General features: G+C 43.0%; 1 protein-coding gene across 4 annotated transcripts in view; it reads left to right on the top strand.

Moving 5' to 3' along the window:
* Positions 1-2,411: 2,411 nt before the first annotated feature.
* LOC139370943 (engulfment and cell motility protein 2) overlaps positions 2,412-14,217 on the top strand; it is a 33,539-nt gene continuing 21,733 nt past the window's right edge. For 3 of the 4 annotated variants that reach the window (XM_071110859.1, XM_071110858.1, XM_071110856.1), the window contains exons 1-2: positions 2,419-2,453; positions 3,898-3,968. The gene's annotated coding sequence lies outside the window, so the exon portion shown is untranslated. Of the gene's footprint in view, positions 2,454-3,897; positions 3,969-14,217 lie in introns of all 4 variants that reach the window. The other variant, XM_071110857.1, reaches the window with a different exon arrangement.

The raw sequence follows: 14,217 nt of genomic DNA, 5'->3' as shown, positions 1-14,217 counted from the left end.
AAAACTGTTGCCACGAAGTTGGAAGCACAGAATAGTCTAGAATGTCATTGTATACTGAAGCATTACGATCTCCCTTCCCTGGAATTAAGAGGCCTAGCCCGAACCATAAAAAACAGCCCCAGACCATTATTCCTCCTCAACCAAACTATACAGTTGGCGCTATGCATTGGGGCAGGTAGTGTTCTCCTGTCATCCGCCAAACCCAGATTCATTCCTTGGACTACCAGATGGTAAAGCGTGATTCGTCACTCCAGAGAACGCCTTTCCACAGACGATTATCACCATTCTGTGAGCTTGTGTGGCCTACCACTTCGCGGCTGAGCCGTTGTTGCTCCTAGACGTTTCCACTTCACAATAACAGCACTTACAGTTGACCGGGGCAGATCTAGCAGGGCAGACAATTTGATGAACTGACTTGTTGGAAAGGTGGCATCCTTGGACAGTGCAACGTTGAAAGTCTCTAAGCTGTTCAGTAAGGCCAATGTTTGTCTATGGAGATTGCATGGCTGTGTTAAATCTTACACTTCAACCGGTGTGGCTAAAATAGCTGAATCCACTCATTTGAATGGGGTGTCCACATATTTTTGTGTATATATAGTACATGTGAATTCCATAAGTATTCACACCCCTGAGTCAATACTTTGTAGAAGCAACTTTGGCAGTGATTACATCCGAGTCTTTCTGGGTAATTCTATCATCTTTGAACACTTGGAGTGTTCAAAATTTGCTCAATATTCTTTTAAAAATTCTTCAAGCTCTGTCAATTTGGTTGTTGATCATTGATAGACAACCATTTTCAGGTCTTGCCATAGATTTTGAACTAGATTTAAGTCAAAACTGTAACTCAGCCATATTCAGTGTCTTCTTGGTAAGCAACTCCCGTGTAGATTTGACCTTGTGTTTTGTGTTATTGTCCTACTGAAAGGGGAATTAATCTCCCAGTGTCTGTTGGGAAGCAGACTGAACCAGTTTTCCTCTAGGATTTTGCCTGTGTTTTGCCTCAATTCCATGTATTATTTTTGTTTTATCCTAATAAAAACCCTCACCACTTAACAAAAACAAGCATTCCCATAACATGATGCAGCCACCACTATGCTTGAAAATATGGAGAGGTACTCTGTTGTATGGGATTTGCCCCAAACACAACAAAGGTTAATTGCTTTGCCACATTTTTTGCTGTATTACTTTAGTGTCTTGTTGAAAACAGGATGCATGTTTTATTCTGTACAAGCTTGCTTTTCACTCTGAATTAGGTTTAGTATTGTGAATGTTGTTGATCCATCCTCAATTTTCTCCCATCACAGCGCTAAACTCTCAACATTTATTTCATTTTTCGCCAATTTCGTGATATCCAATTGTTAGTCTTGTCCCATCGCTGGAATTCCCGTATGGACTCGGGAGAGGCGAAGGTCGAGAGCCATGTGTCCTCCAAAACACGACCCCGCCAAGCCGCACTGCTTCTTGGGAGGCCTCTTTAACTTTAAAAAAATCACCATTGGCCTCATGGGGAAATCCCTGAGTAGTTTCCTTCCTTTCTGGCAACTGAGTTAGGAAGGATTCCCGTGTCTTTGTAATGACTGGTTGTATTGATACACCATCCAAAGTGTAATTAATAACTTCACCATGCTCAAAGGGATATTCAATGTCTGCTTTAAAAAAATTTTTTTTTTTTTTTTTACACCCATCTACTAATAGCTGCCCTTTGCGAGGCAACCTCCCTGGTCTTTGTGGTTTCATTTGTTTGAAATTCAGTGCTTGACAGAGATGAGGTAGTCATTAAAAACTTATGTTAAACACTATTATTCCACACAGAGGGAGTTCATGCAATTTGTGTGACTTGTTAAGTATATTTTTACTCCTGAACTTATTTAGGCTTGCCATAACAAATGGGCTGAATACTTATTGGCTCAAGATACTAAAGCTTTTTTAAATGTGTAATTTTAAAAAAAATCTAAAAACCTAATTCCACTTTGACATATGCGGTATTGTATCTAGGCCAGTGACACAACATCGCTATTGTATCCATTTTAAATCCAGGCTGTAAAACAACAATGTGGATAAAGTAAAGGGCTGTGATTACTTTCTGAGGCACTGTATGTGCACTATCTGTTGTCTGGATGGAAAATAAAAACATACATGTCTGTAGTAAATGCTGTTTTAGATCCCCCCCTTTCCTTGGTAGATATAATATTTTTTTAATATGGTGTCATGAGATCAATTATAACATGTACATGTCACATTATGATATGTATTAAATGTTAATGTGTGCATTGCCCTGCACATGCACTGATTAAAATCAAAATGTTGAATTTATGTGAAAGACAGGATTCTTGTGCAGTAGCCATGGACATATACTTTATGTCCCGCCTACGAGGCGTGGTGATGTATCGTCTTACCACAGATGCTGCATTGGTGGAAGTATCAAACGGCGGCGATCCGGTCCAGGCCATGGGGTAGGTAACCGCAGTTACATGAACTATTTACTATCAGTAAATGAACCATTTTGAGTAATTATAGAATTTTGTCGTTATATTGTAGTCACTGTTGCGCGCCTGCAGACCAAAAAGCACATCGGCAGTAGCCTAGTGAAAAATAGATGTTTGCGAATGAACAAATCGCTCTCCTATGGAATATCGTGTGTAGGCTTTTTTTTGCTCAGTGTGGTGATTCACTCTTGAGACGAATACGTTCTATAAATTCATACAGTTAGGATTTTATTCACTTGGATGGGATTTAATTGTTGAAATATGAATGCCCAGAAGTTATGTTGAGCGCTGGCTACAATTTAATTCAAGGTAGCTGTGTTTCTCAAATTAGTAAATGGATTTACATGCTTTGCCATCCGATGTGGCTCATTTACAGTCCCACTGCCTTTGGTTGCTAGTAAATTATCAACGCTCACTAGGCTACATGTGAGGTTATCATGGTTTATAAAATGATTATTAATATCCGTTTCACAATTTGGCCAGGTTTCTGAAAATACAGCGTTAAGAGCAGGAATGTCATTTTAAAGCAATGCATTGTGGCTGCAGCCCATTCTGTCTTAATTACACTGGCCTTACAAGGTGGTGGTGGTCAGCAGTAATTGATGCTGGATACATTTGTAACAATGTATCCAGCTGCCTTGTGTGACACACTGAAACCACCCTCATCTGTCTGAGGGGGGACTCTCTGTCCCCATCATTCTACAGAAGGTCGATATTTGCAAGCTGGGGACGTGTCACTCAGTAACCTATCAGACCTACCTACCTGTCATACTATGTGAAGAGCCAGGATCATGCATGAGTCCTGAAAACAAAGGATTAACTCATTTTCCTGTAACATTGCCACTCAGGATTTGTAGTTAGGGCCAGTACATGGTAGGCTATGGGGTCTTTAGGATCAGTTATCTGAAGTCTCTCCTAACTTTTACAGATTAGGTACGTCAGTGGTTGCTTGAGTAGCTGAGCTCCTCAGCAGTATCACCAGCAGACAGTATTATCCTTTATTTTAGTCAGGATGCCTTTGAAAATGTGTATTTTGTCTTGCAGTTTTTACATTCCCACATCAATAAGAATTGCAAGACAGAATCCCTCTGTCTATAAAATAAGAAATTCAATACACTCAAATGATGTCAGTTAAAAGCGTTCTGCAAGATTGAAACCAATCTGAGATGCAATTAAAACAGTTTTAGAAGGAATGTCTGCATGAAAGCAGGTTGTCTGTATTTGACTGGTTATTAACATCAAGACAAGGATAAAGGGAACTTCTCAAGGAAGGGATTTTATAGGGGTGGAGAAGCATTTAAAGGTGGAATGTTTGACTATATTTTACAGTTCCTCTAATGATACTTTCCCACTGTTAGGCTTTGCACCAGTGTTTGACCCAAAGATGCCTTGACAGTTTCTGTCTTTACAGGGGAACTGATGCCATGGTCTGAAACGTGAGATTGAGAGAGCGAGTGAGGTGCCCACTCAACGCTCCAACAGGTGAGGATGGTCACCGTATCTTGTTAAGATGAGACCCAGGATGAGAGGAGAAAACATAAACCATGGCACCCACTTAACCTCTGGGATATTCGGGACGGTAGCGTCCCACCTCAACAACAGCCAGTGAAAGTGCCAAATTTAAAACAACAAATCTCATAATTAAAATTCCTCAAGCATACAAGTATTTTACACCATTTTAAAGATAAACTTCTCATTAATCCAGCCACAGCGTCTGATTTCAAATAGGCTTTACGGCGAAAGCACACCAAACGATTATGTTAGGTAAGCAGCTAAGTCACAGAAAAACACAGCCATTTTTCCAGCCAAAGAGAGGAGTCACAAAAAGCAGAAATAGAGAGAAAATTCATCACTAACCTTTGATGATCTTCATCAGATGACACTCATATGACTTCATGTTACACAATACATGTATGTTTTGTTCGATACAGTTCATATTTATATCCAAAAATCTGAGTTTACAATGGCGTGTTATGTTCAGTAGTTCCAAAACATCCGGTGATTTTGCCAAGAGCCACATCAATTTACAGAAATACTTATCATAAATGTTGATGAAAACACAAGTGTTATACATGGAACTTTAGATACACCTCTCCTTAATACAACCGCTGTGTCAGATTTCAAAAAAGCTTTACCGAAAAAGCACACCATACAATAATCTGAGTACAGCGCTCAGACAACAAAACAGCCAAACAGATATCCACCATGTTGTGCAGTCAACAAAAGTCAGAAATAGCATTATAAATATTAACTTACCTTTGATGATCTTCATCAGAATGCACTCCCAGGAATCCCAGTTCCACATTAAATGTTTGATTTGTTCGATAAAGTTAATCATTTATGTTCAAATACCTCCTTTTTGTTTGCGTATTTAGTACACAGTCCAAACTCACGACGCACAGGCAAGTCCATGCGAAAGTTCAGACTATGTTATATTACAGTTCGTATAAACATGTCAAACGAAGTATAGAATCAATCTTCATAAATCTTCGATATTGTTCCAACCGGAGAATTCCTTTGTCTGTAGAATTGCAATGGAATGCAAGCTAACTCTCACGTGAACGCGCGTGGTAAGCTCATGGCACTCTGCCAGACTTCTGACTCAATCCCCTCTCATTCGCCCCCACTTCACAGTAGAAGCATCAAACAAGGTTCTAAAGACTGTTGACATCTAGTGGAAGCCTTAGGAAGTGCAATATGACCCCATAGACACGGTGTATTCGATAGGCAATGAGTTGAAAAACTACAAACCTCCTGGTTGGATTTTCTTCTCAGGTTTTTGCCTGCCATATGAGTTCTGTTATACTCTCATACATCATTCAAACAGTTTTAGAAACTTCAGTGTGTTTTCTATCCAAATCTACTAATAATATGCATATATTAGCAACTGGGCCCGAGTAGCTGGCAGTTAACTCTGGGCACCTTATTCATCTAAGCTACTCAATACTGCCCCCCAGTCCCAAAGAAGTTAACAGTTAACGAGATTAGCATTGCCGACTTGATAGATTTGCCTTTAGGCATTAGAGAAGAGCCCTGGCTGAGATTCTTCTTCAAATGTGTGGGGGAAAGTTGTGCTAGGATGGAAAAGGAGTAGGGCTTTTTGTTTTGAATTCACATTGAACAAGATGGCTGTCTAGACTGCATAGTCCTCGTTATGGGCAGAGGGAGAAGCCTACTAAATTAAGAATGTCTCTCTCAGGCTTACTGGGCATCTGTTTTCAATTCCCTCCCTTATTGCCCAGGCACATAGGTCCTGACATGTACTGACTGTCTGATTTGCCTCCTCCAACCTAGACACACACACACACATACTGTTTCTCTTAATAACCTCTTAGCCTTGTCCTTCATGGACTCTGGTTTCTTATTGGTGCTTAGTGGTTTCCCCCACCATTGTGGTTGTAAGCACATGGCCATCTGTCAACTACTGGAATTCTGAGTTAGTATTCAGACGGTATCCTCACTATGCTGGACTTAGTGTTTCATGCCATGCACATTGTTCCCCATGTAGAATATTGACTCAGCTCTTAATGATTTCCTTAATTTAAAATTAAATGATAGATATCAGTCATGTTTGCTTGCTTTGGTTCAAGAATTTCATTGATACCCTAATTTTTAAAGATTTTAGTCGAGCTAGTCAGTGAACTGAGAAAATTAACACCATTCTTGCCAGCTCTAGGTACTAGCATACAGCTCTAGCACGCAGTGATGCAATCTTCATAGACAAATATTGGCAGCAGAATGGTCTTACTGAAGAGCTCAGTGACTTTCAACGTGGAACTACCGTAGGATGCCACCTTTTAAAAGTCAGTTAGTTAAATTTCTACCCTGCTAGAGCTGCCCGGTCAACTGTAAGTGTGCTGTTCTTGTGAAGTGGAAACGTCTAGAAGCAACGACGACACAATCGCAAAGTGGTAGGCCACACAAGCTCGCAGAAGTGCTGAAGTGCGGAGCTCGTAATAATAGTCTGTCCTCGGTTGCAACACTCACTACCAAGTTCCAAACTGCCTCTGGAAGCACAATAACTGTTTGTCGGGAGCTTCATGAAATGGGTTTCCATGGCCGAGCAGCCGCACTCAAGCCTAAGATCACCATGCGCAATGCCAAGCGGTGGCTGGAGTGGTCTATAGCTCGCCGCCATTGGACTCTGGAGCAGTGGAAACGTGTTCTCTGGAGTGATGAATCACGATTCACTATCTGGCAGTCCAAGGAACGAATCTGGGTTTGGCGGATGCCAGGAGAACACTACATGCCTGAATGCATAGTGCTAACTGTACAGTTTGGTGGAGGAGGAATAATGGTCTGGGGCTGTTTTTCATGGTTCGGGCTAGGCCCCTTAGTTCCAGTGAAGGGAAACCTCAGCGCTACAGCATACAATGGCATTCTAAACTCAGCAAAAAAAAAGAAACATCTCATTTTTCAGGACCCTGTCTTTCAAAGATAATTCATAAAAATCCAAATAACTTCACAGATCTTCATTGTAAAGGGTTTTAACACTGTTTCCCATGCTTGTTCAATGAACCATAAACAATTAATGAACATGGACATGTGGAACGGTCGTTAAGACACTAACAGCTTACAGACCATAGGCTATTAAGGTCACAGTTATGAAAACTTAGGGCACTAAGAGGCCTTTCTACTGACTCTGAAAAACACCAAAAGAAAGATGCCCAGAGTTCCTGCGTGAACGTGCCTTAGGCATGCTGATAAGAGGTATGAGGAGAGGTGATGATATGTGGCCAGGGCAATAAATTACAATGTCCGCACTATGAGATGCCTAAGACAGCGCTACAGGGAGACGGGGGACAGCTGATTGTCCTCGCAGTGGCAGACTGTGTAACATCACCTGCACAAGATCGGTACATCCGAACATCACACCTGCGGGGCAGGTACAGGATGGCAACAACAACTGCCCTAGTTACACCAGGAACGCACAATCCCTCCATCAGTGCTCAGACTGTCCGCAATAGGCTGAGAGAGGCTGGACTGAGGGTTTGTAGGCCTGTTCTAAGGCAAGTCCTCACCAGACATCACCGGCAACAACGTTGCCTACAGGCAAAAACCCACCGTCGCTGGACCAGACAGAACTGGAAAAAGTGCTTTTCATTGACGAGTCGTGGTTTTGTTTCACCAGGGGTGATGGTCGGATTCGCGTTTATCATCGAAGGAATGTGCGTTACACCGAGGCCTGTACTCTGGAGTGGGATCAATTTGGAGGTGGAGGGTCCTTTATGGTCTGGGGCGGTGTGTCACAGCATCATCGGACTGAGCTTGTTGTCATTGCAGGCAATCTCAATGCTGTGCGTTACAGGGAAGACATGCTCCTCCCTCATGTGGTACCCTTCCTGCAGGCTCATCCTGACATGACCCTCCAGCATGACAATGCCACCAGCCATACTGCTCATTCTGTGTGTGATTTCCTGCAAGACAGGAATGTCAGTGTTCTGCCATGGCCAGCAAAGAGCCCGGATCTGAATCCCATTGAACACGCCTGGGACCTGTTGGATCGGAGGGCTAGGGCCATTCCCCATAGAAATGTCCGGGAACTTGCAGGTGCCTTGTTGAAAGAGTGGGGTAACATCTCACAGAAAGAACTGCCAAATCTGGTGCAGTCCATAAGGAGGAGATGCACTTGTTGTTCAGTTGTTGAATCTTATGTTCATACAAATATTTACACATGTTAAGTTTGAAAATGAACACAGTTGACAGTGAGGGGACATTTCTTTCTTTGCTGAGTTCAGATGATTCTGTGCTTCCAACTTTGTGGCAAATGTTTGGGGAAGACCCTTGTCTGTTTCAGCATGACAATGCCCCCGTGCACAAAGCGAGGTCCATACAGAAATGGTTTGTCGAGACCGGTTTGGAAGAACTTGACTGGCCTGCACAGAGCCCTGACCTCAACCCCATCGAACACCTTTGGGATTAATTGGAACGCTAAATGCGATCCAGGCCTAATCGCCCAACATCAGTGCCTGACCTCACTAATACTCTTGTGACTGAATGGAAGCAAGTCCCCACAGCAATGTTCCAGCATTTAGTTGGAGGGGGGGGCAACTCCATATTAATGCCCATGATCCTGGAATGAGATGTTCGTGTAAGTAGGTGTCCACATACTTATGGCCATGTAGCGTATCAGAAGTCCATTCACAAAGTGGAGCTGACAGCTGCAGTACCATTTGTACTGGACTTGACTAGTGCTGTGGCTCAAACTGTTATCGTAGAGGTTCCTTTGTGGAGACTGCAGTCAGCGGTAGAGTGTGTTACTGATGGTAGGCTTTGTTACTTTGGTCCCAGCTCTCTGCAGGTCATTCACTAGGTCCCCCCATGTGGTTCTGGGATTTTTGCTCACCGTTCTTGTGATCATTTTGACCCCACGGGGTGAGATCTTGCGTGGAGCCCCAGATCGAGGGAGATTATCAGTGGTCTTGTATGTCTTCCATTTCCTATTAATTGCTCCCACAGTTGATGTCTTCAAACCAAGCTGCTTACCTATTGCAGATTCAGTCTTCCCAGCCTGGTGCAGGTCTACAATTGTGTTTCTGGTGTCCTTTGACAGCTCTTTGGTCTTGGCCATAGTGGAGTTTGGAGTGTGACTATTTGAGGTTGTAGACAGGTGTCTTTTATACTGATAACAAGTTCAAACAGGTGCCATTAATACAGGTAACGAGTGGAGGACAGAGGAGCCTCTTAAAGAAGAAGTTACAGGTCTGTGAGTGCCAGAAATCTTGCTTGTTTGTAGGTGACCAAATACTTATTTTCCACCAAAATTTGCAAATAAATTCATAAAAAATCCTACAATGTGATTTTCTGGATTTTTTTTCTTCTCATTTTGTCTGTCATAGTTGAAGTGTACCTATGATGAAAATTACAGGCCTCTCTCATCTTTAAGTGGGAGAACTTGCACAATTGGTGGCTTATTTAAATACTTTTTTGCCCCACTGTATCTCCTAACTTTTGCCACACATGGAGGCTCTGACTGTAGCCTATTGCCACTTTGACTTATGATTGGCCAACAATAAGCTACACACGTCACGCTCCACTCTCATGAAAAAGCATGAGCAGCAGCATAAATAATACAATTTCTCTTTCTACTGCAGTGGTCTCGTTCGAATCTGTACGGCCGTTCTGGACAAGTCGGTTAAAATTACACATACCCGAGACCTGTGAAAATCAGATCAGACCCGTGACATTATTTAGAATTCTGGATCCGGTCCTGCTTTGGGTCTTGAGTATTCGGGTACAGGTGGATGGATCTGTGAAGACCTCTAGTCAGTGACTTTCGGACTGGGAATGGACGATTGTGTCCGAAATGGCACCCTGTTCCCGATGTAGTGCACTACTTTTGACCAGAGCTCTAATAGGCCCTAGTTATTCCCATTTGGGACTGGGAATGGACTTCTCTTATTTATACTCCCAGACAATGGCAGCATTGTGGCCCAGATGATGTGTCATGGCAGGAGTTCCTGTCTGGCAAGGTTAAGTTAGCCATTACATGTGCCTTGTCTTCCGGCGTCTATTTTCATGTTGTTGTTGATGTTTGGCCACAAATGCACTGACAAGAAAAACATGTTGTCTGTGAAATGAAAAAATAGAAATGACTTTGAGAATTAAACCCTCACAAAGAATCCCCAACGCTTTTGATGTGTTCTTATAAACCGTTTGTGTAATTGTATGCAGCAGTGAAACATGGTTCATTAGCATATGCTTTTGTGTATAACAGTGTGGTTAACTTTACAGGTCTGTTTTTCTTGTTCTTTCATTTGTGGATGTGGTGGGTTATAGTGAAGTCAGAGTATCTGAATGTGCTCTGATGAGCTGTCCTGCACTTGCCAGTCTTGGACTAAATTCTTCTAAGTATTTTTCTGCAGCTTTTTCACAGCCTGTTTAGGCAGCCTGTTGCACAATGCCCCATTCATCATTCCAAGCCAAGTCTCATCACTGATTGTTGTTTGACTTGGTGTTCTCATTCAGCTAAATTCTCCTATCCCCTATCCTTCCTACCAGGCAAGTCTCCTCATGTATGGATATTATTGCCTGATTTGAGAGAAGAGGAAATACTTTATCAAAAGGCAGTATTGAATTGGATCCAGCTTGTTATTAGAGGTGTTACGAATGGAATTACATTTTCCTCAAAGTAAACAAGTGTTTTCACAGACCATTTAAGAGTTGATCATTAGGCTACTACTGCAGATTATGAATTTAACTTTGTCTTTTCAGTAGAATCAATTGATCATCAACTGAAATGCTTGAATTTATTAGTTCATGGTCCCTGAAATTGTTTGCTGTGAAAATATCTGTATTGAAACTCAGGTGTCCTCAGAGAACCAAGGCAAGCAAACAGACACTTTTAAACCATGTCCACACACCATCTGATCTCCAGCCAGAGTCAGGGCCGGATTACTGAACAGGCACGCAAAGAAAACAATTCTGAAGTTTTGGGGGGCCAAGATAGCATGATGGCAAAATGTGTACAATTGCAGGAAATTAACTTTATAACTGCAATGTATTTCATGCCAAATGTGAACAAAAGCATGAACTGAGCTGTATAACAGCCCCCCCTCCTCTAAAAAGCCCCCTACCCTTCTCTTCTCCCCCTACCGCCCAATACTCAACAAAACATTTTGGTTACAGCTATTTGGCATCTGCCCAGTGCAGTGACAAGCACTGCTTGATTATGTGTTGTGTGGTTCCCCAAGTAAAATGCCCGCTGTTGGCACTGATTTCTACTGCTTTGACGCGCACTCTCATCTGTCGTCACACGACGCCAGCCGAGTGCGGAGCAAAGAATCCCTGTGGATTTAGAATAGGGAGGCTAGCAGGGGTATACCTGATGCTGGTGCTGTTGTATCTGCAGTAGATCGGGGAGCTGTGCTAAACCAACCCCAGCCCACGTACAGGTTCTAGGGCTCCTGAGTGGGAGGACTGAGCCTGCCAGAGATGTGGATGTATGAAACTTGCTGTTTCTCACTACCACAGATTGTGTGTGTGATTGCATTCACATTTTCTGTAAAGAAATGCGCAGAAAGATTCTCAGTCCGTAGGCATCTGAATACAATGTCGATGAATGACAATGTTTAGATTTTTCTGGCAGTAACACCAGAGAATACCACCCTATAGTGGAGTTTCCCATATATTCATTTAGCTGCAGCTTTTAAAGGAATAGTGCAATGTTTTGGAAATTTAAGCTGTTTAAAAAAAAATATTTTTTTTTAGTCATTGTTATGTCTTTGCATGCAGTTTGAAAGAAGTTGCTAACTAGCATTAGCACAATAACTGGACCTCTATGTGAACAGCTAGCATGCTGGATGTCTACAGATGTGGTCAGCAACAGGCGAGGGGGGGATTTTTTTGGTAAAAAATATTAAAATCACAAGAAATTCAGCTAAAACTTTGTTTAATTTAGTTAATCTGTTCACCTACTATTCCCACGAATAAAAGAGCCATGTGATTGTGTCTCAATGCAATCGAGGTGTAAAATGATTACTTTCAAATACAATCTTTTTTTGAGTTTGGTGGTGGTCAATTTGCAGTGTATAAATTATTATAACTGTTACGGACCCCCGACCTTCCGTCCATCAAAAATCGTCCTGTGGCTGAATCAGTTGCCTACCGCTGGTCTACAGGAACAGCTAGCATGCTAGCTTTTCCCATAAACTTCCAGTCATTGCGCTAACACTAGTTAGCAATGGCTCGCAAAACTACCTTCAACTTCCTTCAAATTGCACGCAGACAAAAATGGTATCCATGAGTTAGTGACTCTTTGTTAGTAGAGAAAATGCTTAATTTCCCAAATCTTGTACTATCCTTTGAAGATCAGTGACAAGTCACGATGTATATTTGTAGCAAACCGAGCGACCAGTGTGGTGAATGAGAGCCACAAGCAAACAGCCATTGCTTTCTCATCTCCCTATAGTGTAGTGGTGCTCATCTGTTATACACTGCTCAAAAAAATAAAGGGATCACAAATATTCTTATTAAATACTTTTTTCTTTACATAGTTGAATGTGCTGAGAACAAAATCACACAAATGATCAATGGAAATCAAATTTATCAACCCATGGAGGTCTGGATTTGGAGTCACACTCAAAATTAAAGTGGAAAACCACACTACAGGCTGATCCAACTTTGATGTAATGTCCTTAAAACAAGTCAAAATGAGGCTCAGTAGTATGTGTGGCCTCCACGTGCCTGTATGACCTCCCTACAACGCCTGGGCATGCTCCTGATGAGGTGGCGGATGGTCTCCTGAGGGATCTCCTCCCAGACCTGGACTAAAGCATCCGCCAACTCCTGGACAGTCTGTGGGACATGATGTCCCAGATGTGCTAAATTGGATTCAGGTCTGGGGAACGGGCGAGCCAGTCCATGGCATCAATGCCTTCCTCTTGCAGGAACTGCTGACACACTCCAGCCACATGAGGTCTAGCATTGTCTTGCATTAGGAGGAACCCAGGGCCAACCGCACCAGCATATGGTCTCACAAGGGATCTGAGGATCTCATCTTGGTACCTAATGGCAGTCAGGCTACCTCTGGCGAGCACATGGAGGGCTGTGCGGCCCCCCCCAAAGAAATGCCACCCCACACCATGACTGACCCACCGCCAAACCGGTCATGCTGGAGGATGTTGCAGGCAGCATAACGTTCTCCACGGCGTCTCCAGACTCTGAACCTGCTTTCATCTGTGAAGAGCACAGGGCGCCAGTGACGAATTTGCCAATCTTGGTGTTCTCTGGCAAATGCCAAACGTCCTGCACGGTGTTGGGCTGTACCCCCACCTGTGGACATCGGGCCCTCATACCACCCTCATGGAGTCTGTTTCTGACTGTTTGAGCAGACACATCCACATTTGTGGCCTGCTGGAGGTCATTTTGCAGGGCTCTGGCAGTGCTCCTCCTGCTCCTCCTTGCACAAAGGCAGAGGTAGCGGTCCTGCTGCTGGGTTGTTGCCCTCCTACGGCCTCCTCCACGTCTCCTGATGTAATGGCCTGTCTCCTGGTAGCGCCTCCATGCTCTGGACACTACACTGACAGAGCAAACCTTCTTGCCACAGCTCGCATTGATGTGCCAACCTGGATGAGCTGCACTACCTGAGCCACTTGTGTGGGTTGTAGACTCCGTCTCATGCTACCACTAGAGTGAAAGCACCGCCAGCATTCAAAAGTGACCAAAACATCAGCCAGGAAGCATAGGAACTGAGAAGTGGTCTGTGGTCACCACCTGCAGAACCACTCCTTTATTGGGGGTGTCTTGCTAATTGCCTATAATTTCCACCTGTTGTCTATTCCATTTGCACAACAGCATGTGAAATTTATTGTCAATCAGTGTTGCTTCCTAAGTGGACAGGTTGATTTCACAGAAGTGTGATTGACTTGGAGTTACATTGTGTTGTTTAAGTGTTCCCTTTATTTTTTTGAGCAGTGTATTTCAGATGGTGTCAACATAGTTGCATTTTGGAGTAGAATGTATTTTTCAAAAGTCACCAGAAGTGACCTTCTCAGTCGTTCTACAAAAAAAAAATCTCCCAGGATGCATGTGCCCTGACCCCCGCAGCAAAGAGCACAAACCTCACCCCCCTCCCCATGCTGTCTTTGCCACCGCTGCTGAAAAAAATCCTAGAGAAAACTGCATCGGAAGACAGACAAAACAATGTGTGTTTTAACAAGACACGGGATGTTTTTCTTTGTCAAATCTGGTTGGTTTTAGTGCGTGTCTATTTCTGGCAGCGACAGAGCTG

Source organism: Oncorhynchus clarkii, chromosome 17 (assembly GCF_045791955.1).
Source record: "Oncorhynchus clarkii lewisi isolate Uvic-CL-2024 chromosome 17, UVic_Ocla_1.0, whole genome shotgun sequence".
Classification (NCBI taxonomy): domain Eukaryota; kingdom Metazoa; phylum Chordata; class Actinopteri; order Salmoniformes; family Salmonidae; genus Oncorhynchus; species Oncorhynchus clarkii.
The sequence above is the reverse complement of the archived record's forward strand: the minus strand, read 5'-3'. Positions and strand labels throughout refer to the sequence as shown.